The sequence below is a fragment of the Mesocricetus auratus genome, unplaced genomic scaffold, assembly GCF_017639785.1.
Source record: "Mesocricetus auratus isolate SY011 unplaced genomic scaffold, BCM_Maur_2.0 Super-Scaffold_100676, whole genome shotgun sequence".
NCBI lineage: Eukaryota > Metazoa > Chordata > Mammalia > Rodentia > Cricetidae > Mesocricetus > Mesocricetus auratus.
In genome coordinates, this window is record NW_024429266.1 from 18,604,200 (window position 1) to 18,631,891 (window position 27,692).

The following is a 27,692-nucleotide window of genomic DNA, read 5'->3' on the forward strand; positions in this document are numbered from 1 at the left end:
GAGTGTGCTACTAATTATACATCTGTACCTGAAAGGAACCTCTACCCTTTTGGGATTTAGTTAAGCAATTCTCCTTTCTTCTTGTTTACTTCCAGGGAATTCTCTGAAGTAGTGAGTAACACAAACTGCCACCATTTGGTCCTAGAAATATCAGAGACTGACATTCACCATCTCTTACCCAGTACTAGGGAAAGTCAGAGAGTGAGGCACAAGCAAAGGTATCAATCAGTTTATTTTTTAAAAAGGCAAAAAAGTTGGCCAGTAAGTAAAAGTCAAAGTGAAGAGGAAAAAGTTACAAGTGTTTTCAGTTGCTCCATAGAAACAGCTACGTGTGGGGTCTGGAAAGATGGCTCAGCGGTTTAAAGAGCTTGCTGCTTTTACAGAGGACCCTGGTTCTGTTCCCAGAATCCACATGGTGGCTCCCAATCAACCACCCACAGCTCCAGTTTCAGGGAATCCTCTTTTGGTCTCTGCAGGCACTGCACACATGACGTACACACAAACATGCAGGCAAAACACCCGTACACATGAGTAAAATAATAAAATTAAATTAAAAGTCTAAAGAGTTTTTTAACAAAATCCAGTTCTATAGAAGGTCTACAGTTTAGATGTTTTGATATTTCTCCAGAGAAGGGAAGTACCATCAAAGAGGATGCAGCAGAAAGGGAGGATCCAGAGGTATCAAGACAGGCAAATGGCAAAACATACAGAGTACATGTCTGTGGGCTGCTCATAAAAAAGCTAGACATCTTATAGCCCCTCCCTGCAAGCTCAGGGAATATCAAAATAGAGGAGCAGGACTGCAAGAGTCAGAGGTCTAGAGGACTGGCGTGAATCAGTGTCACCTAGGCATGACAGTAAGGGAGGGCTGTACTCAAGAACTCATGGAAGCTATGGTTGCCTGAATAACATCAAGCGACTCAATGCTCCAGCAAGGATAGCAGAGAGGCACACAAGACCCCACCCATCTCCTAAGGGCTGCTGTCCATTGATGCCTGCTAAGGGGGGGCATGCCCAATTTTCTTTAGAGATGTAGTGCCTGAAAGATTGACCATGCTCCATATGCATATGAAGTAATCAAAATATATGTGTGCATGTATGAAATTCACAAAAAATCTAAAACATTGTGATTATTAAAAGACTGACAATTGAGGGAACCAGTGGCAGAGAAAGACTGGGAACCCCAACGACCATGGGTTGTATGTAACCAAATAGCATAAACAGCAAAAGCTCTACCATCTCCAGATGCTAGAGAAGGTGGGTTCTGTGTAAATGATCTATAAAGGATGGATTGTTTCATGGGTCAGGGCCTTGAGACCCAGAATCTCTCTAGGTCTCTTGCCCACTCATTCTTCTGAGTGCATTCCCCTTCTCTTCCTTAATAAACCACATCTAATTCTATTGTTCTCTGTGTTTCCCTGGCCCTGCTCTTTCTTTCGGAACACAAATTCCTGAAAATCTCCATGTGTGTCCTCTGAACTCTGACAGATGCCTATAACACTGTAAAATAGCAGCAACAGACCCTACAAGACTAGGTCCTCCTGGTCCATGCCTCAACCTTCCCATGTGCCTTAGAATCATCTTAGAAGAGTCAAGTGATGGTCACCACTACTCCACCGGTCACTATTTGATTCTAAAGATAGACAGGCATGAGAGTCAACGGTCCAGTCCCTGATCTTTTTCAGCTAATACCTAGAGTACTGTTCTGGTGAGCTGTCCCACCCTAATCTTATGTATTATTGAGAACAGGCTGCAGATCGACCAGGAGTTCCTCTTCAGGTGGGCTAGAAATTGGTTGGACTGAAGATAGCTGCTTAAGTGCCAGACCACCTCAAACTTCATCATACTCCCATGTGTGTTAAATGACACACCCTCTAGTGCCACAACAGCTGGCAGCTGCCATGGCAGTGATTAGAAATATTACAAAAGGAGAGAAAAGAATTGTCACTCAGATTCCCGAGAACCCTCTTACAAGACCTATAAAAGACACGAATATCCCTCTCTTTATTCGCCTATGCCTCCCCCTCACTTCTTTTATGACTTAAATAAAACCTCTTCCTCCCAAGAGTTGAGTTTCCACTTTGCAACTTCCCCATTTCAAATTGTGACCAAAAGTAATAGTTTCCCTAGCTGACCAATGGGTACTTGATCTTGTTATAGGTTCCACAATTCTGGGAAATAAAAAGGATCCTGTTTCAGGTCAAAATATAATAAAAGCTACTGACACACCAAGCCTTAGGAATCCAAAAACTCGTGTAAGATTTGTCTACATCTGCAAACTATAGCAGAAGGAACAGAAAAACCTTCCAGAAACCCTTCAAGTCACAACTGTCCTCAGTTCTTGAGTTTGCTGTCCCTCTCAAGAATTTATCTTTCAACTTTAAACCAAAAACAAGCATTCTGATAACCTTCTGTGAGCCCCTTCCCACTATTGTAGACCCCTCTATAGACTCTTTCATGTAACTGACTGTTTTACTTAAATGATTGTGAAATCTTTTCTTTTTAATATCTATTCCTTTGCTGAAGTCATACATTTCATGAGCGCAACACATAGCCTGGAAACCTGCTAACTTGAAGCAGGAGATAAATACTTGGAGAATGTCTATAAGATTATTGTGTTATTCAATAATTTATATTTATTCATATTCTAGTCAGAATATAAGAAGGAATTGAACACACACACTTTTTTTACCCATATGCTTTACTGTAATCCTTTTAAGACACCACCTCTCTATCACTTAGCATTCTAAATGTGAAGGAGAGGTCTCAAATTAATAGTACAGATGCTAACTGCTACATGGTCTTTCTTTAGAACCCATACTACCTTGTGACCTCTGCAGTACTTGTACTCATTCATTTTCATTCCTTTCTGAAGTTCTGTGGTTAAACAGCATATATTAGGTCATTGATTAGCACAGAGTACACATATTGATTGGAAGAAGATTAATATTTCTGAAAAGAAAGTGCAAAGTGTGAGTTGACAGGAGGTGGAGGCCCTTTGTAACCTTCTGACAGAGAAGGCCCCCCTAGAAAGAACTCCCAAAACCTCTAGTTCCTGGACATCATCCCCTCCCAAGACACACAGAGCCCACTGAGAAAGACCTCCCATCCCTCCAGCTCCTGGGAAATACCCCCCTTTGAAGAGCCACATGGGCCCGCTGAGAAAGACTGCCCCCCATCTTTCTGGACACTGCCCCCTCTTCTATGAACTTTGGCATAGAGACAATCCCTTTCTCCTTTCCACTGTTGCCTCTCAACACTTGGCCTCTCAACTTCACTGGCTCATTGTAAGTCAACAAACAGATCTTAGTTCCACAAATAATGTCAATCCCTTTAGAGTGGCTAGTTAGATATTAAGGGACTTAGCGATCACAAAAGATGGACTTTTCTCTGCTAACTGCCACTTTATAATACAAACAAAAATAAAAAACAAAAATACAGGATTCTGATTGCTGGTCAAATGAATAGGGCTTCACTAATATCTCTGGCTTTGGGTAGAGATATAATAATGGTGAACTGTATATCAGTTGATAACTATCTACCCTACAATATCACTTTCTAACCCAGGACTTTCTGATACTGTCCTCTCCTTAGGAATCTATTTAAATAATCCTGTCAATCACCTGGACCCATTAGGAAAAGCTGCCTGTTTTAGGGGCTTTAGAACTAGCACACATCAAAACAAGGCATGGTGGCAAATGCCTATAATATTAACAATTGGGAAATGGAGGCAAGAGAATCAGACATTCAGGGATATCCATGGTACAAATCAAGCTCAAGCCCAACCTTCCTTGTCTACATGAAACCCTGCATTAAAAGAAAGGAAAGACATGAGGCAAAGAAAGAGGCAATAATATGAAGACTACTTAAAATGCAGACTAGCATAGTGGTCTCTGGCCATTCACTGAGAGTGCTGCGCCTTCTTCTGTAGCAAAGTCTTCAGTGGGCTTCAAGGATCTAACACGAATTCTCTCAACAATGACCAAAGGACTAGGGAGTCCAGAGAGAGAACCCAGTGATATGGCTGTACCATCCAATTCTTTCCATAAAGGACAAAATAGTCAATGTCTGTAGTTTTGTGGCCACATGGGTCATATATTCTTATCTGTTGGATTCTACAGCATCCACTTTTAGCTCAGAGTTTACAAAACCAGGCTTCAGTCCATACATTGGATATGAGAAGTAAGTTTATGTCGGTTGCTATGTGTTTTGTAAGTCAACCCAAGGCTTCCCATAAGCTAGAGAAGCCCCCTTACCACTGAGCTACGTGGAGCCGCATCCTAAATTTCAAACATAAGTATACAATTCTGCCAGAAACAGTGGACATGAAATTCTTATGCCTCTTCCCTTTTCTGTCTATAAAACATAACTAGTCTCAAAATGTGTCTTCAAAATGCAGCATGACAAAGCAAGCAAAAGTAGAACCTGTGCTCTCCACCCCTCTGGGTCATTAGGATAGTCGTTGATCTCCCAACACAGTTTTAAGTTAAATGAAAGATTTCTCCTCTACAGATCTGAAGTTTATCTGTCCCTAACTAGAATTAATACCTAGGAAACTGCGTCTCAAATCTCAAGTGGTTGATTACCAGCATATCCGTTGTGCACATAATGACTGCACATACAAAGAAGTTGAAAACAGCTCTCATAACTATAGTACTTCTGCAGAACTCAGACACTGTGTAACAATAGTGACAACAGACAGCCAGGGCACAAGACTTGGTGTATGAATGCACGTAGCAGAGTAAATGAGTATGTGCACAAAAGTCACAAATTATCATAGAGCAAACAAGAGAAAGCACTAAAATCCTTTGTATTCCAGTTCTATGATGGGAAAATAGACATAAATCCTTTATCCAGAGTTTCCATGATATGATATATACTCAGCTCTTATCTCACAGGGACCAAGAAATAGCTTACTCTGGAATAAGTTATGAATAACTGTTCCAGGAACACCAATTCTGGTACCCCCAAAACTGAGTTCCAACACATCGGTAATTTCATGAAGATTTTACAGTAACAAAGGCACTTTAAAAATATATTGGTAAACCAAGCAGTGGTGGCAAATGCCTTAAATCCTAGTACTTGGGAGGCAGAAGCAGGTGGATCTCTGTGAGTTCAAGGCCAGCCTGGTTTACAGAGCAAGTTCTAGGACAGGCTCCAAGCTACACAAAGAAACCCTATGTCAAAACCCAAATATTTTATTTATATTTGCATTACTAGGGTTGTAGCACACACCTTTAATCCTAGTATTCTTGAGAAAGAAGCAGACGGATCTCTGTCAGTTCCAGCCCAATCTGGTCTACATAGCAAGATCTAGGCCACAGCACACAGTGAGACCCTGTCTCCAGAAAAAGAAAAACAAAACAAAGTAAACTATAACAACCTACATTAGAGAGACAATCGGGCAGGCAGGTGACAGCTAAGCAGGGAACTCTGTTATAGGCCTCAGTTGACATGATGCCATCCTTAGCCTTTGGGTGGTGATTCTCACAGCAGTATTACATCAAGCACAGAAGCAGCAGGAAACCCTTATTAAGGACACTACAGTCAGTCCATCAGCCTTGTCTAATTTTTAACGTGGTGCACCTTTTTGCCGGGAACTTCAGTTTGTACACTACTAAACCCAGTCTGCAAAAACTCAGTGCTGTGGGGGAGGGACCTGCACATACCTGGACCAGCAGCCCCGGTCACTATCACTAGATGACAGTAGCGCAAGCACCACATTCCCGTTCGTAGCAGTCAGAAAAACATCTCTAACCAAATATCCTATGGCCGTAGGTTGAGAACCGTGCCCAGAGAATTTCTCTGCCTGTGCTAACAATGGTGATTGGGCTGCCCCTTGAGGACCTCCCTGTCCTGAAGTCCTCTCCCAAGGGACTTATTTCAATTCTGACATATTTAAGGGACAAGCAAATTGGTGGGAGATGTTACCCTTTGTTCCCACAAACATTTTCAAATAATTTAATATTCTTCAAAAGCATACGCTACTTTGAAAGCTCATGCCATGGGGTCACTTGCTGCTCTGTTTGCTTACTAATGTCCATTCACCCCTTGCCATTCCCACTTCGGCCCTACCATTCAACAAGCGCTATACACTTCAACGGGTGCTAACTTTTCAACACCTGCTATATCCTTCAACTCCCACTTTCCAGAGAAAATACACCCTCGGGATGTAATTCACCAGTAGGTGGTTAACCTAGTATGTATAAGACTTGGGGCTTGAACCCACAACCAATAATCTATAACACTCTATTCCCAGGTATGTTGCCAGTTTTTGGAGGTGGAGAACTTCCTTCACATAAAAAACTACTAGATGGAATTATAGACAGTTATTGCCTTTATCCCTTTACTCCTGGCTCAGCACATTCTAATTTGACTTCCATGTATACTAAAAGCAAAACAAAAACAGGAACTGGAGAGCAGTGTAGTACCTATATGAGTCAGACTTTGCATTATTATGTCAAGAATCTGTGGAAAACAACTGAAATGAAAAAATTATTTCATTATTATTAATGGTCTTAGTTCCCTGTTACAGTACATAGTCCATGGGTGATTTCAGACCTAGGATGCATCAAAAGATCATAGCAGAGGAACCATGTGGTGAGGCAACTCACCTGATAGTGGGCAGAAAGGAGAGGAAAAGTCCAGGGACAAGGCATTCCCAGAAGCCATCTCCAGCTAGACCCCACCTACTAAGGTTTCCATCATCACTAAAATAGCATGGTCAGCTGACTTCAACACACAAACATGCAGCCTGCATTTCACATTCAGACTACAATACAACCAATGGCATTGCCTCTTCTATTTGCCCCTTAACCCTCCTGACTCTTCACCTGTATTTTCTCCACTTTGCGGGTCACTTTCTCTCAAATTACCTTTTCTGGATTCCTTACCAACATGCTTATATGTCCTGACAAATGCTCAGGACTTGACTCTTCCATGGTCTCTCATAATCCCATGAATGTACACACACTCCTTTTCCTGAAATTGTGTAGCCTTCATGATTGCCGCACTAATCACATATGCACAGGTGACACACTATTATGAGACAGAAGGTAAGGATAGCTATAGAAAACCCTGAAGGGTACATTGTATGAGGGGAGATTTGAGAAGAAGATGAGGACTCAAGGAAGCAGCATGTCACCAATGCCTTACTGAGTTCTTTGCTCTGCTATTCCTGAACATAAGTGCCACCCATACTATGGACAGGGAACATTTAAGGGCCAGTTCAGCAACCCCAAGAGTCTAAGAGTGATCTATCACAGAGTTAATAAGATTAAATGGGAAAATGTATGTGAACATTTAGAGTAACCCCAGCACAATAGTAAAAGGATTAGTGACATATTGGGAACAGAAAAAATCTAAAATGTCTAACAGTAAAACACATTGGGTTTATTTTAATGGCTGTTTTAAATTGTATTACATTTATTCACTCTGTGTGTGTGTGTGTGTGTGTGTGTGTGTGTGTGTGTGTGTGTCTGTATACACATGTGTGTACATTGCCAGTGTGTGGACAACCAGGTCTCACCTACTACCACCTGGGTCCTAGAGATCAAACAATCTGGCTTAGAAGCAGACACCTTTACACACTGAGCCATCACACCGGGCCAATTTGCATTTCCCTGAGACAGTTTCTCACTGTGAAGCCTGCACTAGCCTGGAAGTCAGTATGTAGATTAAGCTGGGGTCACGTGGTGGCTATCATCTTGCATCAACCTTTTAAGTGCTGGAGTTACAGACACCATGCCTGACAATTTTTAGTTTTTTTAAAGATGCCTTTTTGCACATGATTGGCAGTTATATAGCCATTAAGGATCCTAATCCACAGATATCATAGAATTAACTTTTAAAAAAGCATTTATCCTCTCTTTCTCTGTATGAAATTGTATTCTGGGGTGTTAAAATATAACTACTGAATACAGAAAACCATTCAGAACAGAAAAACATCAACCCAAATGTGCAAAAGAAGTGACATAATTAGAAAAATGTCATTCTGGGGTCTCTCATAGGATAATGCTGTAGATATCAAAGACACAGAAACCCATTGGGGGAAAAAAGGCAATTGAGAAATTTGAAAATAGAGAGGAAAAGCTACAATTTCCATACCCAGAGGCTGTTCATAGCACTAATAGAAATGAAAAATCTAGACAAGACAGCCTACTGATGGTGGAGATTTTGAATCATAAATTGAACCAGTCTTGAACACATGCTGACTCCAATGCCCGAGAAACAGAAGATAACTGATCGTGCATCAAATCATGTGTTAGAATGCACCGTTCTGTGCATTTTATATAACACAGAGTTCTGAAACTCACATTGTCAAGTTATTTACATACAAATTCCTTTATGGCCTATAGACAGCTGTCCTTCAGTATCCAAGGAGAACTAGTGCCAGGGCCCTTGCTATGGATCATAGACATCAAGTTCAAGGATGCTCAGTGTACCATGTTTTCATATACACATCCCTGCCAGGGCCCTTGCTATGGATCATAGACATCAAGTTCAAGGATGCTCAGTGTACCATGTTTTCATATACACATCCCCTTAAATATTCAAGATTATCTCTATATTAATTGTAATATCCAATACAACATGAATGTTATGTAAGTAGATGTGATAACATTATCTAGGGAAGTAGGAGAGTCTACAGAGTCTACATGTACTCATTATACTCAGTGTTTGTTTTTAATATCTGCAGTCTACAATTGTTTGATTTCAAGGTTATGGAATGCAGAAGGATAAAGTGTAGCTTAGAATTCTTTTTTTGAGGCGTATTATGAAGTATCTGATGCTAAAACAATAATCCTGTGATTTATTTTATATTATCATATTAAAAGGCAGTAATAGAGTTAGGGACGGGAAGATGAAACTACTATAATATTTGTAATATAGATGATGTATGAAGCTGAGAAATAGATTTATAGGCTTTCATTAGACTTCTACCAGTGTGTGGTGGTGGGGATCAAATTTGTATGGTGAAATGACTTAAATCTGCTATTTAAACAATTTAATGCCAATACTCAAGGATTATCTCAAGTTTGCAGTCAGCCTACTCTACACAATGAGGTCCAGGCAAGCCGAGGTTATATGGTGAAACTATCTCAGAAGAGATTTCACACAAGGGCAAGGGGAGTCACTCAGTGGCAAAGTGTGTGTGTCAAGATTCAGGTTGAATTCCAAGTACCACATAAAATATTGTTTGATGATATTTTAAAAATGTGTCTCAAATATTAAAAAAATATAATTAAACAATTGATTTTGCAAGAGAAAGCCCAGTTTACTAATGAGTAAGGTCCTTGTGGAACTTGGAGAGCTTTTGTCTTTTCCAGCTACTCTCAATGGGACTATACAGAGCTCTCTTTTCTGACTAGAGAAAACAATCTGACCAGTTCAGGGAAGTGGGCAGAGACGTGAACTTCTGTGTCTCTTCCAGAAGCTGAGAACTGAACATTCCATCAGGACATACTCACCCACTGGACGAATTCCTTGGAGAGCAGGGCACAATGATGAACATCTATAATCCCAGTACTTGGGAGGCTGAAGCAGGAAGATTGTGAATTCAACACCTATCTTGGGTATGCAACGACTCTCGGCCAGTCTGAACTACATAATGAATGCAAGTGGAGAATAGACTGTCCTGATGCATCGAAATTCAACTTCACTTCTCAACTGAACAATCTGGCTGACTGAGACTAGGAACCAGTAGTCCATTAGGGTCCATTTGTGTGCTCGACCACATGGGACTCACATTTCCAAGGACTCTTAGTTCCTTAATTTCCCCCCTTATTAGATGAAAACTTGTCAAACATAAATACTCATCCTGTACATTTGAATGTGCTCAGCAATTGACATCTTTATTCTATCCCATATCCCATAACAGCTGTATTCTGTATTTGTTTGGCACAGGGTACTAAAAACACACCAACTGGTCAAATCACATCTGTTGAATGGACAATACACACAGCACTACACAGCACTACACAGCACTACACAGCACTACACAGCACTACACAGCACTACACAGCACTACACAGCACTAAAGTGGGCAATAACCTGTCAAGGAGGGCTGGTACAATATGTCACCTCTGTCACTGGCAACTGCAAAGCCCACAGAGCTAGCCAAGGGCTGGTAGAACGCTAGGCTACTACTCTTTCTGTCTCTATGCTATAACCCTAGTCCAGTTTCCTCATCCCCAAACTTGAAATACCCATCTTTATTAGTCCTGTTTGTTCATTAATATCTTGGTAATGATTTTGACACAATACTAAATAATGATATTTAGTATTCTCATTATTATTATTCTTAAAATACAGAGTGGGGCCCAGAAGTTAAGAGAGTTTCTGATGTTCTAGAGATTATGAGTTAAGTTCACACCAATAAAGTGAATAGTTCACAAACCACCTGTATGCCCAGCTCCAAAGACACCCAACACCCTCTTCTGGGCTTCCCAGTTACCATGTATACACATGGCACACACACTCACATGTACACATGCAGGCATGCATGCGCACGCACACACACACACACACACACACACAATTTTTTAAGGACTAAGGATGGAGAAATGGTTAGGTGATTAAGAGCCCTCACTGCTCTACAGAAAACCTGGGTTCAGTTTCTAGCATCCCATGGCAGCTCATAACCACCAGTAACAACAGTTCCAGGTTATCTAATACCCAATGTTGGCCTCAAAGAGCATTAATATACATATGGTACACACACACACACACACACATGCAGCAAACACACACACACACATATGCAGCAAACATACACACAAAATTTTTTTCAAAGGTACAAATTATATTCTCTGTACTTGTAAATGTAGTCAATAAGTATTTAGTTCAACTTGAAGGAAATTATAAATTTACTGTAAAATCATCTAAAAAGATGAAGGAAGCACAGATCAAACTATCTTTACCTACTTTTACATCTAGTAAACTATAATTTAATAGGAAATATTTAAGACCTTGCTTGTGGGAAACATGACGACATGTGCCTTTCATTCTAGTGGCAAGGAGGCTGAAGCAGTAGGACTGTGACTTCAAAGCTGGCCTGGAATCATAGTAGGTTCCAAGCAAGCCTGCACTAACTAGACACTGTCTTTAAAAAGAAAACAAAACTAAAACTAAAACAATCAAACAAAAAGGATCCCATGAGACCTGCTTGTTAGAACCCATAACTTCAAGTTATTTTTTTTATTTAAAAAGCTTACATTATCTATTTTACAATATTTATTAAACTCATGGTCAGAACAATTCATTGGATGATAGCCTGGGGATTCACTATCTATTAATGCTCCCTGGTGAATCTGACCCCCAACTTCTTTCCCTTCCTTTCCACGTATAGATTCATACTGAAACCATCACAGCTTTATGCATGTAGAATTCGCTTTACATTCAAGCAGTAGCTGCAAATCTTCCTCTTACATCAACAAACAAAACTCAAGGATCTGACAAAGACAGCAGCAGCTGCTAGGGCAAAAATAGAGAGAATTATTTATCATCACACTGAACATAGGAATCCCCCTGTGTAAGAAAGAATCAAAATCTCTCATCTCAGCACTGGAGCTCTACTGGACCTCTGACCAGTGACAATATAAAATATATAGAAGCACACACGCACACATGCATGCACACACACTCTCTCACTCACGCACACACCCTTGAGAAAGGTATAACTGTATTTCTCAGACTGGTCTTCAATGCATGTGCTAAAGCAATCTCCAGTCCTCCACCTCCCAAGTGCTTGTTAGTACAGCCAGGCACCACCACAGCCTAAGAAAATCCTTGTGGACAGAACTATGTGGGGTAAAAGTCATTCAACATCTGTCAGAATCTCATGAAACAGGCAGACAAGGATTGATTTCTTTTTTATCTTAATTTTTGGCATTGGGGGGTAACCCGGGAGTTAGGCAAGCCAAACACAGGGTATGCTAAACAAGGGACTTAGCCACTGAGCCACATCCCTAGTCCCAGCAGAGCGTGGGGGTTATAATCACAATTTCAAAGAAACAGCTAAGCAATGAGAAGGTTCCAGAATCTGCCAGCATCATAAGACTGGACAGTGGCAGTGCCAAAGCTGGATATCAGCTTTGCTACCCTCATTCTTATTCCAGGGACCTTCTGCTTCTGAGTCAGCCAACAGCTCCGGGGAAAGCTCCTGGCAAAAGTTCTGCCGTTAAGATATAAAAGAAACAGAGCATGTGCTCTGCACCCTGCAGTGGCTCACAGCCTAATTCAAATGACCCCAGCCCAAACGGGGGCAGATTCTAAAGCGGTCTGTTTAAAACCAGTTACAGTATTAACACCTTTAGTGGCTCTGAGGAGGAAGAGAAGTTGAAAACCAAATACAGCCAAATCCTTAGGAACGTACTGTATGTTAAAGACTATGAAGCCCTTAGAGGGCAGTCAAGAAGAAAGCATGTGGCCTGTGTTAACCAGTAAGAAAACACTGAGCTCACACAAGAGCCACAATCTTGTAGACAAGATGCTGTGCGTGGGCCCTTAACTGGAGCACACAGTGCAGAAAGTCTCTGGATCTTTGCTCATTTATGTCCTCCCCCGCAGTGACAATAGAAGTTTCTTGCTTATTTGCTTTCCACTGGCCTTGGTGATGCAGTTAACTCTTACCTCTTTCCCTTTCTTTCCTTGTTAAACTAGTTTATATGCCCTAAGCAACACTCACAGCCCTCGTTTCTCAGCCTTCTGAGTGCTGGGATTGCTGGGGGGATATCACCATGCCAGGTTAGCCTTCACTTACTTGCTTTATTTTGGTTGCTGTTGTTTTGACAGAACATGTGACAATAGAGCATTAGTTATCAACTTCTGGGTCACGACCCCTTTGGAGGGATCCCATATCAGATATCCTGCAAATCTGATATTCATATTGCAATTCATGACAGTAGCAAGATTACAGGGATAAAGTAGGAATGAAATAACTTTATGGCTGGAGTCACCACAACACGAGGAACTATACTAAAGGGTCGCAATCACAGCATGAGGAAGGTTGAGAACCACTACAATAGAAGAGGCCCCTCTTCACACAGGCAGAAAGGATGGCCTAGGCTCATAAAGGGATGGGGTGAGGAGTGAGAAGGCTTCAAGCGTAAGCTGGCAGATTGGAGAAGCAATGTATCAGCAAACACTAGAACCTATTGCTTTCTAGAATTAAACTGAAAAGGAAAGAAGAGTTTATCAGAGCATCTATCTGATCCATAAAGAGGTCCTGGAGGACAGCTAACTGGTGAAGAGCATTTCCTGGTCTTCCAGGGGACTTAAGTTCAAATAACAGCACACACACTGGATAACTCACAACTGCCTATAACTCCAGCTCTGGGGTGTCCAACACCTTTGTGTTATGCAGTAGTGTTTTTGTACACTGTAAAGATGTACTACTCTGATTGACTTAGTAAAAAAACTGAATGGCCAATAGCTAGGCAGGATTTTGGGAGCAGAGAGAATGCTGGGAAGCAGAAGGCAGAGACTAGAGGTTGCCGTTCAGACACAGAGGAAGCAGGATAGGTAGAAGATGAGGTAACAAGCTATGAAGCATGCAGCAGCATGCAAATTAATAAATATGTGAGTTTAAGTTAGTAATAAGCCTAAGCCAGTGGCCAATCATTTATAATTAATAATAAGTCTCTGTGTGATTATTTGGGAGCTGACTGGTGGAAGAGAAACTTCCGCCTGCACCTTTATCTGGCATCTATGGACACTTGCATGCATGTATATAGTCACAACATCCACATAAAATAATAAATGTAGCTTTTTATGAAAAGAAGCTCTACAAATACATGTAGATAGAACAGTGCACTTCATTTCAGACAGGATCTTGCTCTGTGTCCAGGAACTCACTCATCATCCCAAAATAGCCTTAAATTCAGGGCAATCCTTCTGCCTCAGCCTCCCAGACGATATAATCACAAGTATGACCCATCATATCTGACAGAGTAATCCATTCCTTTTTAAAAACATTTATTTTATTTACTTTGTGTATGTGTATGTGTATGCCAAGGACTACTATGTGTGTAGGTCAGAGAGCAGCTTGTGGGAGCCCATTCTCTGCTTCTATCATGTAGATCTCAGGGACCCAATTCAGGTCATCAGGCTTAGCAATTGAGTGCCTTTACCCACTGAGCCATCTCATAAGCCCTGAATAACAGACTGTTCAGTGATTGGTGGGTCATTTAAAATAAGTCAGGGTGGAATTTATAAAATTTTTAGAATCAAATGAAAATTAAAGCACAAGCACATCGGGAATGCAGGGAAGTGGTGGTTCAGGCCTTCAATCGCAGCACTCGGGGAGGCAGAGACAGGTGAATCTCTGTGAGTTCGAGACCAGCCTGGTCTACAAGAGCTAGTTCCAAGATAGCTTCCAAAGCCACAGAGAAACCCTGTCTCAAAAAAACAAAAAACAAACAAACAAAAAAGAACATTGGGAATGCAACAAAGCAGTTCATTGGAGAAAGCTTATTCCTTTGAGTAGCTAAATTTAAAAAATCATTGTTACTAAAAGGAAATAAATTAATATGAACCTCAAGATCTTAGAAAAACAAGAAAGAGAAAAAAATGGATACTAGTAGACAAAAACAAAGAAAAAAGATTATCACATAAATTGATGAAGCTAAAATAATACAAAAAACACAATGAATTCAAGAGTTGGGTCTTTAAAAAGACATGATCCACAGATCATTAAACCAACTCAAAAGAGAGAGAAAATAAGTAAAGAATCTTACAGACAAAAGCAAAGCTTTAGGTCAGGTAGAGTCTACCAGAGTTTAAATAAAAGTTGAAATCACTGGAACGAAAATAGTACATAAAGTTGAAAGGGAAGGAATCTATCAGAATCATCTTATGGAACCAGGATTACCCTAATAATAAACCAGACAAAGTTTGCCACTATGTGCAACAATTAATCCGTCAACAACAAGAAATAAAACTATAGAACAATTTTCTTAACGAACATGTAAACATGACTAAAATTTAATAAAATATTACAAACCAAATTCAACAATACATTTCAAATATCTTATAACTACCACCAGGTTGGCTCCATTCCAGGAATGCAAGGGCAATTCAATGTAATAAGTAAAAGCAATAAAACACATAAATGGACTGTGCAACAGAAATCACATGATCATCTCAATAAGTACAAAAAGGACTTCTGATAAATCATCCAATCCTGAAAAGAAAGCTCTGAAGAAATGAAAACTGGAAGGAATATACCTCTGCACTACAGCCAGTATTAGACTAAATAGGGGGAAAAATGAAAGCTTGATGGGGAAGTCCTGTGTATATGTCAATAAAGCACTATTGGCCAATAGGGAAGGAAGATAGGTGGGACTAGAAGTTGAGGAGGATTCTGGGAAAGAGAGACACAGGCAGACATCATGTAGCTTCCATAGAAGAAAGAGGTCCGGACCTTTCTCCAGTGAGAGAAATACCTAGATTAACAACTATGGGTTAAATACAAGTAAGAAACAAGCAAATGGCCAACAGTTTCATAATTAATATAGCGTCCTGTGTGTTATTTGGGAACTGTAACTGTGGCAGAGCCCAGGCGGCCGGTGGGGGAGGGGTAGCAAAGTGCTTGGCAAGGAAAAATTACACTCTACAAAAGCTAAGTCTCTAAGATGAGGGACCAGTAAGTGTGCCCAGGCTCTCAACTCTTCACTCATGTAGTACTTGATGTGCTAGCCAGAGCAATAAGGAAAGAAAAGGAAATAGTGTGATACAAATACAAAAGGAAGTCAGATTAATTCCTATTTGCAGATCACATGAGCCTATACTGTAAAGACTCCAGCAAAGACACTCTTGGGTCTATTCAACACTTCAGCAATGAAACAGACTATGAATTCAAAACAGAGAACTCACTCTTCTGTAAAACAAATTTTCTGAGTCAGGAGGATTGGGGAAGAAAAAAATTCATGTTAGCTTCAAGAAATAAAACACCTAGGAATAAACATGACAATAAACTACAGCATCTTGAAGAACATAATAGAAGTTGAGAAGACTTTCTGTGCTCATGGATTGGCAGATCTAATATGGTAAAAATAACTAGGTTTACCTAACTGGACTCTTGATGACACACTTATTCTCACATACATACACAATAAACATAATTTAAAAAATTAGAAATGCAATCACCTGTTCAAATTTACATGGGAGAATACATAGAAGCTTCCTAAGGACAGATGGTCAACACTGAAAAAGTATACTTCATTGGGCTTAGTAATCAGACATTTTGCAAAATCACACTTATACAAGCCATATGGTACTGGTTAAAAACAGAGAACACATAAAAGCAAAGAATAGAAACCTCAGAAACAGATATAAAAGATTACAAAGATACATAATGATATAAAATGCAAGTCAAAGATCAAGTAACAGATTATTTAGCAAGTGATTTTGGAAAACCAGGCTTTCCACATGGAGAAAAGAAACACTGAATTTACATACCACACCTGACACACTCAAGGAGACTCTAGATCAAAGAAATTAAAGGGCAGGATGATACAATTAGTAGATGAGAAGTTTTGCAAGCCTGGAGGAAGAGAGATTTTCTTACATGAGGGAAAAAATCACAAAAACATAAGTTAAACATAGAAATGTAAAAGAAGGATAAAAGAGAAGATATATTTGCCATGCAAATCTGCTTCTGTATCTCTAGATTAATAATTACCTAAACTGAATCTATGTAGAATCTTCTAAATAGCAATTGTTTGTCAATAGGATGTAACTTGGTTTAGAAGCACTTGGGGGGACTGAATTAAAAGGTTCTATGATCTTGTTAGAAAATTTCAGCTGCAGAGATGTCTCAGAGGTTAAGAGCACTGGCTGCAATTCCAGAGGTCCTGAGTTCAATTCCCAGCAACCACATGATGGCTCATAACCATCTGTAATGAGATCTGGTGCCCTCTACTGGCCTGCAGGTGTACATGTAGAGAGAATACCGCATACATAATCAATCAATCAATCTTTAATTAAAAAAAGAAAATATTCACAATATCACAGTGTTTGACCAGACCATAAAACAAGTAGCAGACTCCCTTGCTATCTAAATCCTGTGCTCCCACATAGATAGCCACAGCCACCTGATTCTCAACATAGTGTTTAAAAGTTTGACTGGAAAAAAAGAGAGCCTCTTTCACAAATGGCAGTGGGGAAACTGGAAATGCTATGTAGATGAATGGACCCATTTTGTCCTGTAGAACAACTAATGCAAATAGATGTATGTGGTCAGACCTTAGGGTGCCGGGGGGGGAGGGAGGCAGGAGGCGGTTCAGTCTGGTGCCGGCCATGAGAGCCTGAAGACCTAACTAAAATGCTAACCTGAGAACCCTGCTGAGAAGCAGAGCTAGGCTGCACACACTCCCAATCCCAGCACTGGAAAGGCAGGGCCAGGAGGATATTGGAGCATGAGGATGACAGAAATTCTGTGAGCCATTCATTTGACAAGAGATTAACAATCAAGACAAATGAAGAACTCAAAAACAAACAAAAAGAACTAATTATCCAACCTAAAATCAGCAAATGAACTGAGTAACCATTATTTCGAGAAAGAAAATACAGGGACTGAGCTGAGGTTCAGTGATTTAGGGCTTTTGCTCTTGCAGGGGACCCAGGTTCAGTTTCCAGCACCCACGAGGTAGCTCACAAGCATTCCTTACTTCATTTCTAGGCGACTGAACGCTCTATTCTTTATGGCACTCAAGGAAAAAGCTTATACATATAAGAAAATAAATAAATCTTTAAGAAAGTGAGTAAATACAAATAGCTAACCAACACATTTTTCAAAAACAGTCAGAGAAATACCAATAAAAACTACATTAAGATTCAGTCTCCCCACAGACAGCATGGCTTCCATTAAGAAAACAAAAACCAGTCTGGCAGTGGTGGCACACACCTTTAATCCCAGCACGCGGGAGGCAGAGGCAGGCGGATGTCTATGAGTTCGAGGTAAGTCTGTCTGCAAAGGAACACAGAGAAACCCTGTCTCAAAAACAAAACAAAACAAACAAACAAAAAACAAAGAGAGAGAAAGAAAAAAAATCAATGAACATTGGTGAGGATACATGTGGTAGTTTCAGTGAGAAATAACCCTGTAGGTTCCTGGATTTGAATATCTGGCCTTAAGGCCTTAAGCTTCTGGCACTGTTTGGAGAGGTTCTAGAAACTTTCTGGAAGGAGCAAAGTGTCAGGACTGTCAGGGTTTATAGCCTAGCCTACTTCTCATTTTCTCTCTGTGCTCCAGAGTAAGTGGAAGTGTGACCAATCAGCTTCCAGTTTCTCCCACCACCTGATTGCTGCCATGATGGAGTCTACCAGTCTGGAAGAATAAACCAAAACCAACCCTCCTTTCCTAAGTTGCCTTTGGTCATGGTGTTTTATTGCAGCAACAGAAAAGCACCTAACACTAGAAGGGAACACTTACACACTGTAGGCAAGAAAGTATAATAAAGTAAACATATTTTATATGTTAAGGATAAAGGTTGGGTTAACTGGTATATAATGTTATTTGCAAAGTTTTTACAATAAAGTTTAAAATTAAAGATCTTAATTTAAATTATTGCATAATTACTCAATTAAAACAAAAGCTTTGATAGTAACAAAGGGCTATGTTAATGAATTATAGTCTAGAGGACACATTCCAGAAACTAATCTGATGCTACCTGCTCAAATTATATATACCTTGACTTTGTGGCCAAGCAGTCTCACTCTTTGTTATACATAACAGGGTGATACTCATATCACCCCCAGTTCCAATTCAGGCATTCACCAGGAAGTTTCTGTAGGGACCAAGGGGGCAGGGAATCAAGATCTTCAATGTGCTAGTGCCTGAATAACATCTAGGGAACACGGCAGAGTGCTCACCTCACACATCACCAGAGGAACATTAAGGCCACAGGACAAAGGAGAATAGTGCCCCCTGGTGCTGTCCAACCCAGCAGAGCTTTCACCCTTTGGGACACTGTAGAGCAGCAATACATAATGAGAAAAGATATAAAAACTTTACCAGGAAAGGTCTGCAGAGTGTTCTCCAAATGCAGTTGACCTTCAGAAGAATGAGGCCCACATAGAGGCATAAACCAAACACACATGGAAACACTAGATAGTTCACAAAAAATGCATACATTCCAAGGACCTCAGACATAAACAGAGTTCTTTATAGCCATAGGGTGTCAGAATGGAGGGGAAAATGTAAGGAATTTTTTTTTAAAAAAATGAAGAATCTTGGCTTCTTTCTCAGGAAAATATCAACTAGTAGATGACACTGGTGCGTCGGGAGAGCATGAAGAACCCATTACCAAGCTGAGCATTCTAGCCAAAGACATGACATTCAAATCCAGCAAGAGACCTACCTGTTCTGCCTGCCCACCCAGGAATCTGAGATGATTGACTTTTTCCTGCAGGATTCCCTTAAGATGAGAGTTGAAACCTCATTCCAGTGTAGAAGCTTATTCATGCTGGCCAGTGGGCTAGGTTGAAGGCTTTATCACTATTGGGACTGTGATTGTCAAGTTTCTCTGGGGGTAAAGTATAAAGTGCTCCAAGGAGGTAGCCACTGCATTCAAAGGGCCATCATCTTGGACAAATTTCCCATTATCTTTGTGGGTGGAAGGTACTAGGGGAACAAAATTGGCAAGAGCCACACTGTCTCAGGTAAGGGGACAAGATAAACTTCATCCTTGTTCCTCAAGGCATCTCTGCCCCTATGCCCAAGAATTTGATGATGATGGTCACTATTGATGACTGCCAGGGGCTACACTGTCATCCTGAGCAATGTCTCCAAGGCCATTTTTTATTTGATGCCTTCTTCAAGACCTATGTCTTTCTGACACCAAGCTACTGGAAACAGACCATGTTCATCAGGGAATTTGCTATCTTTGTGAAAAGTCACACTATTGTCTTCATGCAGAGGACTCAGGCTCCAGCTGTGGCTATCAGATGGTTTTTAATATCAGAAAAATTAAGTGAATTAAGCCCATTTTTTAAAGTGAAGGTTTTGTCTGACTAAACAATGGCAGTGTATCATGACATAAGAAATATGATCAACCAGGCTTGTCCCCTGAAATGGAGTCAATTCCACCTAGAATGAACAAACAGAACATGAGCCATCTTTAAATGACTAGAGCATTTGAGACAGGGAGACAGAGAACACTGAGCAACATGGGAACAAAGCTAAAAAGGATTAACATATGTTAAAAACTGCATAAGATGCTTATTACACATCACATCCATAACACACAGCATAATAATTTACATATCCTTAAAGTAATCCTAAAGCAGCTTCCATATGTAAGAAACATAACCTGACCTAAAAGGCAAACAAACAGAGACCTAGCAGCTGAGTGTCTATTAGACTCTAGGCTGCACATTGTCAAGAATGAGCAAATAAGGTCTCTGCAGAAGAGCAACCCAACAGGCTACTTCTGTATGTCATTGCTATATCCCCTACTGACAAGTTGTAAATTGACTTTTATCTGGAGTGCTACTCCATGGATCCTTCTCTTTTTCTGTTCAAGGCTTGTTAAATTTAATCCAAGATTCTTCTTTTTAACAATATTATACAGAACATATTGCATGCATAAGATATATATGCATACTCACATACATGTGTGATTTTAGACTTTATTCTTGGGATAAAATGAAATGTTTTTAGTTTGAGACTAGCCAATGCAGGAGTGTATTCTATTTTGCTGTTTAACCAGAGGTTCACGGGCTAAACACATGTTCTAATATTTAACTATACATTTAGGCCCCAGATGTGAATTTTTAATAGTGTGGTCTTCACACCTTGTGGACAGAGCCAGACCTTGAGTGGGAGAATGCAGAGAAGTTGGCGATGGTGATTAGAACTCAGAAACATGGAGATGAAGTGATGTAAAGTAGAAGTTTTAAAGAGATATTCTTAATGGCAAGATTAATTGGTTATAGGGTATAAAAGGATCTAGGAATGAAGGAATGAGGTCAGACCAGTGGTGCCTTGGTGAAAATACCCAGAAGAGATAGCGTTGGGAGATGGAGAGAAACAAGTGTGGTTTAGCTTTGTAACTTCCTGAGACCTGGATAAGTGAGGGAGATGTGCCTGCTGCCCAGGGAGAAACAGCACAGCTGGGAGTCTACTCCCCACTGAGGTTAGTAAAGCAGCCCAGTAGATATTTACAAAAGGAAATTTAGAAAAAGTGTGTCTTGACAATAAACTTAGTCATATAGCTACCCTTAGTTATCACAAGGCAAAGGACAGTGAAAATGATCATACTTAAATGAAGCATATTAGAGAAACAATCCAAACCAGAAACTAAAGGCTCCTAGGATAACTTCTTCACATTTGCCACATTTTCAGTTCAGGCATATGTGTCTCTCTCTAACTTACAACAGTTCTTACTGTACCATCTATGCCTCCCCACAAAATACTGAGTCCTAACACATTTAACCAAAGTCTGGATTTCTTTCTAAAAACAGGATAGCAATATATCCAATTCAATATCTAAAAATAAACAATCAGGATGCTTTCACAACCATCTACCACCCTCACAGCCATTTATCCAAAGCAGCAATGCACAGACAGGAAGGTATAATTGGCTTTCAGAACATCTTGGTAGCTGTAAAATACAATACCTCCCACAGAGAGCTCAAATCACTTACCATCTCCAGCAGGGCATGTTGTAATCTATGGAAAAAAGAATTCCTAATTTATGGATCAATTGCAAAAGAGTATCTTTATTGTTGTTCCATCTGTTATTCTTTCAGAGAGAAAACTTGTATCTTAGCAATGAAGTGACTTACTATGTATAAAAAACCCTCCACTGTGTGTTCAGCTGCACTTACATGGGATCCTATAATACTTCAATAGTTCATTGTATAATGGGCTCAAACTACAGTATACTAGTTTAAAACCAGTAAAGTTTCTTTTTTATTCAGCCTAGGAGTGTTTGTCTTCTCTGTGTTTTATCTACAGGACTTTAATGTCAGGTGATGCATACCTTGATACCAGAACTCAGACAGAGGCAGGTGGATCGGTCTCTACGAGTTTGAGACCAGCCTAGTCTACATAATGAGTTTCGGGCCAGCCAAAGCTACACAGTGAGATCCTGTCTGGGGGGTGGGGGGAGGACTTAATGTCAATGCCAACTTATAAATAGAATACCACAGACCCATGAAATTGTTGAAGAAGCACTTTCACAGTAGGAGAAAATGAAACAGATAACCAATAAACCAAGTAGACTGAAGTAAAGACTTAATGGCACTCCTCTTATTGGGCAGTTCAGAGAACTGGAAAAGATGGGAAGCTTGTAATCCACTCATTAGGAGATGAGTAACAGTGCTGGTGATGGAGCTAAGTGGCTTTGCTCGGTGAGTCTGGGTCACATTAGAAAAACACACGGGTTTAATTTATACAACATGGCTTTCCTCTCATGTTTTCACAAAGTAAGATCACCCGCCACATACAGTTATTAAACTCAATACACAAAAAACACAGAGTCCTACATCCATGCTGGAAAATGGTAACTCTCCCTTGGCATAAGTCTTAAGGTGCTGGAGAGATGGCTCAGCTGCTCTTTACTTCCCAGCACCCACCGGCGGCAGTTCACGCTGCCTATAACTCAAGTTCCAGGGGATCTGATGCCCCTTCTGACCTCTTGGAGCACCTGTCTACACGCACATATACACATAAATATAAAAACAAAAATCAGTCAACACTATCTACATCATCACTCTCACCACCACTACAGATGCTCCCAAGGTATTATCCCATATAAATGCGTCCTCTGGCATAAGACTACTCTTCAGCTCTGACACTGGAAAAATAAGACTGTGTTTACACCATGCATGACTTCAAAGACATCTGCTGGGCCCATTCTACAGACATAGGATTAACACACTGGAGTAAGCTGCCTCAAATCAATATAGCCTTTGCTACTTGTTTCTTTCCCTGTGTCCTGGGGAACTAGGGTGTCCCAGGGGTCATATGCAAGACCTCATATATGCTAGGTAAGTACTCTACCATTCAGCTACATCCGTTAGCCCGGCCGTTGGTTTTGTTAACTGAGAAAACAGAATGTTAGGAAAAGCTGAGCTACTCAGCAAGAAGAAGGAAGGAATGGAGGAGGAAATGAAGGAAACAGGGTAGGAGGGAGGGAAGGAGGGAGAAAAATCAGAGGGAATTAAAAATGCAAAGGGAAACGGATAAAAAGACTTTTGCCATAGTCCTCTAGTGGATTGCTGATAAATGTTTGCCTCCTTTCTGGGTACCTAAAGAAATCATTTAAATGACATAAGGTACCTTTCTCCCTGATGTATAAAAAGAGACCCAACTGGATAGTATGAACATTTTCAGCACAGCATTACCACGAAATGAAGGCTAGATTTTCTCAAGCTGTGAATCTCATTCTTCCTGAATAGACTCAGTCTACATTTAGCCCATAAGCAGTAAAAAAGTTTCCAGGGAGTATGCTGAGACCTGATGGGACCACTGAGGCATAGTAGATGTCTTCCTGCTCAGGCAACACTTTCAAGCACATCTTCGCAAAGGACAAAGTCATCAATTTTCTCTCTCACCACAGTAGAACAGGTGTCAAAGGGGTAAAAACTGTCTATCATGGTTGGTACCCTTGTGTGGCATCCAGTAAACATCATTTGATCTTACAATTTTAATGGTATCACTACTTTGAATTATTCTAACTGATTAGAAACTGTATTTTCCACTGTTTATATTTAAATACTTTTTAAAGCCTTGTAAGGACTGGAGTGACAGCTCAGCAGTGAAGAATGCTTGCTGCACTTGTAGAGTACCAAAGTTCATTTCCCAGAACCTACATTGGTCAGCTCACAACTGACTATAACTCCAGCTCCAGGGGCTCCAACACGCTCTTCTGACATCCAAGGGCATCTGCCTATACATTCGCATATACACACACAGATACACACATACACATAAATAAAAATTCAATCTAAGTAAAAAGCTCTATACAGTGTTCAAATTTGGCAAAATTACATCAACTAGGAAGTCACAGACAAAACTTTATTTCTCCTTAAGGACCTGATGAATGAATTCCATGATTATTTCTAATAGAATGGAGGGAAATACAATTTTACCTATTCCCTTTACCTTGTGGCATGGTGCTTACATAGGTGTGTGTGTGTGTGTGTGTGTGTGTGTGTGTATGTTTGTGTGTGTTTGTGTGTGTGTGTGTGTGTGTGTGTGTGTGTGTGTGTGTGTATGTATGTAGAGGCCAGAAGCCAGAACTGGTGTCATTTCATAAGCACCATCTACCTTATGTTTTTGAACTAGGGACTTCCCTGATGTAATGCTCCCCAGTTAGGCTAGATTGCCTGAGCTAAGGATCTCTACACTGGTTCCTTTTCAGAAGCAGAATTTCAAATGTGTGGCTTTCTTATGTGGGTTCTGCCTGTCAGGCTCTTTACCACCTGAACCATTTCCCTAGCCCTAAAACCTTTTCAGTCATTCATCCTTAGGCAGTGGTTCTCAACCTGTGGGTCACCACCCCTTTGGGGGTTAAACTACTTTTTTTTATTAATATTTTTTATTTTCCATTTTAAATTTAGATAAGAAACAAGGTTGCTTCACAAGTCAGTACGAGGTCCCTCTCCCTTTCCCTCCCCTCCTCCCGTGCCCTCCCCGCATGCCCCCCCCCCCGTTATCCCCTCATTCCCCCAGGGAGGGTGAGGCCCTCCACGGGGGTGTCCATAGTCTGTCATTTCATATAGGGCAGGGCCTAGACCCTTTCCCAAGAGTTCAGGGTGAGAGTGCACCTCACATTGTTCTATGGGAGTCCAAAGTCCGTGTGTATACTTGGTATGGGTACTGATCTGCTGCCCAAGGCTCAATAGATTACCTAGGCCTCCTCACTGACACCCAGATTCAGGGGGTCTTGATCAGTCCCATGCTGGATTCCCAGGCTGATGCCTGGGATTCTAGAGTTAACCTTTGTCTGGTCAGCTGTTTCTGGGGGTTAAACCAGCCCAGTCTTAATCCCTTTGATCATCAGTCCTCCCTCTCTGATACTGGCTTTCTTGAGTTCAGCTCAGTACTTAACCAGCCAGTAAATGAAGTTTCTGTTTCCCAGACTCTCTGGCCATAGGATTGTAGGCTGGCACTCCCCAGATCTATGTCTAAAATCCATATATGAGAGAGTACATGCCATGTTTCTCTTTTTGTGACTGGGTTACCTCACTCAGGATGGTTTCTTCTAGTGTCATCCATTTGCCTGCGAATCTCATGATTCCGTTATTTTTTTCTGCTGAATAGTACTCCATTGTGTAGATGTACCACATTTTCTCTATCCACTCTTCGGGTGAGGGACATCTAGATTGCTTCCAAGTTCTGGCTATTACAAATAAAGCTGCTATGAACATAGTGGAACAGACATCTTTGTTATATGAATGGGCATCTTTTGGATATATGCCTAAGAGTGCAGTTGCTGGGTCTTGTGGTAGGTTTATTCCCATTTTTCTGAGGAATCTCCATACTGCTTTCCAAAGTGGCTGAACCAGTTGGCACTCCCACCAGCAATGGAGGAGTGTCCCCCTTTCGCCACACCCTCTCCAGCATAAATTGTCATTGGTGTTTTTGATTTTAGCCATTCTGACAGGAGTGAGATGGTATCTCAGAGTTGCTTTGATTTGCATTTCCCGGATGGCTAAGGATGTTGAGCACTTTCTCAAGTGCCTCTCAGCCATTTTAGACTCCTCTATTGAAAACTCTCTATTTAGTTCTGCAGCCCACTTTTTAATAGGGTCCTTTGCTGTTTTGGAGACTTGCTTCTTGAGTTCTTTGTAAATTTTGGAGATCAACCCTCTGTCCGATGTGGGATTAGTGAATATTTTTTCCCATTCTGTGGAACTACTTTTTCACAGAGGTTGCATATCAGATATCCTGAATTTCAGATATTTACATTATGATTCATAACAGTAGCAAAACTACAGTTATGTAGTAGCAAGAAAAATAACTTCATGGTTGAAGTCACCACAACATGAGGGACTGTATTAAAAGGTCACAGCATTAGAAAGGCTGAGAACCACTGTTCATTAAGGATATATTTAAGGATGAAGCTGTAGCTGTAGTAAACTCAGGCAGAGTGCTTGCTTAGCATACGTGAAACCCTAGCTTTGCCTCTCAGCACTCCATCCAAAAATATATGTATGTTAAGAGCGTATGTATAGAGCTAGCAAGATGGCTCAGGAGGTAAAAATGCTTACTGCCAAGCCTAAAGCCCTGAGTTTGATCCAAGAGAAGTACATGGGTGAAAGAGAGAACTGACTCCAGAAGTTGTCCTCACCTCTACGTGTGTGACATACAATGAGTGTTTGTACACACACACACACACACATACAATATTAAATTAAAATTACTATATTAAATTGTATATATATACACATATATGTATATATATGTATATGGACACCTAAATTTCTGTACTGTGGTTACCATTTGAAACTTAACCTGTGTGATCAAGCACAGACGCTGTGTGCTCTAACAGTTCTGCCAATTATTGTGCTATCTCTACTTCAGTGAATATAACTAATTTCAATTGACTAAAAGGCTGGTGATTCTCCAGTTTAGATTCAACAGGTTGTAGTTGACAGCAGGAAGCCTGAATTCCCAATATCCTTGTATCATTCATCCCCCCCAAAAAAACACTGTGGACAAGTATTTACCAAGAACTCACCTACTCAGTGGTCATGAGATGGGCACCCAGCAAGACACACAATAGACATGAAGGCAGACAGAAAAGAAAAGTAGGTGATGGATGGACAGCATCTAGCAGGCAAGGCAAGAAAGAAGACCAAAGAAATCCTAGATCCAAAGAGCAATGTGATGCAGAGAGCATGCGCAGACAGTGATCTGGATCCAGCCTGGGCTAGCTGACAGGACACAGAGGACATGAGTTTCACCATGCTGGGGGGGGGTGTGCAGGGTGGGGAGGGGACACAACTGTGCTTCTAAGAACATGAGACTGCAGGACAGAGTCTGAGATCTAGAAAAGGAAACTAATGTTCAAGGAACAGCAGCTATGTGAATCTGTCTCAGTGACGACCTTATAATGAGGGAATCATGGGGGGGAGAAGAGTGAAAACTCGGATGGCTGATAGATACTGAACAGAACAGAAACGCTGAATGGGATGTCAGATGCTTCGGTGCTTTTCATAGAGACTGTCTCACATGTAGCCCATGTTATCCTGGAGCTGATTATATGGTCCAGGCTGGCTTTGAACTTGCGACAACCTTCCTGCTTTAGATTGCTGATTACATGCCTAAGTCACCATGCTGGGCTCCCACATTACCTTCAGTAAACAGCATCTCCCCCATCCTCATAACCAAACCCTCACCATCCTTATCTGGACCCCCCGAAAGCTGAAGTGACAAAAATGCTTATAATCATAGAAAGAAAAAGATAGAAAACATGTTGCACAAATAAAGCATTTTAAAGAAATATTTTCATTACATAGCTGAATAAAGTATGCCCTCTCAAGTTTACTATAATTTCAGAACTGTTTGGTTCTATGTCCACACATTTGGCTCTGTCCACTTTGAACAATGAAACATAAAAAAAAAAAACAAGTCAGTTGAGGAAATCAATCAACACCAATTAAACACCTGCTCTTTGCCAGGCATTGCAGTAGTGGCTGTATTATATTATGTCATGTCATTGAATCTTAACAGT

At 40.6% G+C, this 27,692-nt stretch overlaps 1 protein-coding gene across 1 annotated transcript in view; it reads right to left on the minus strand.

Moving 5' to 3' along the window:
* Fmn2 (formin 2) overlaps positions 1-27,692 on the minus strand; it is a 297,720-nt gene that overhangs the window by 264,053 nt on the left and 5,975 nt on the right. The window lies entirely within an intron of this gene.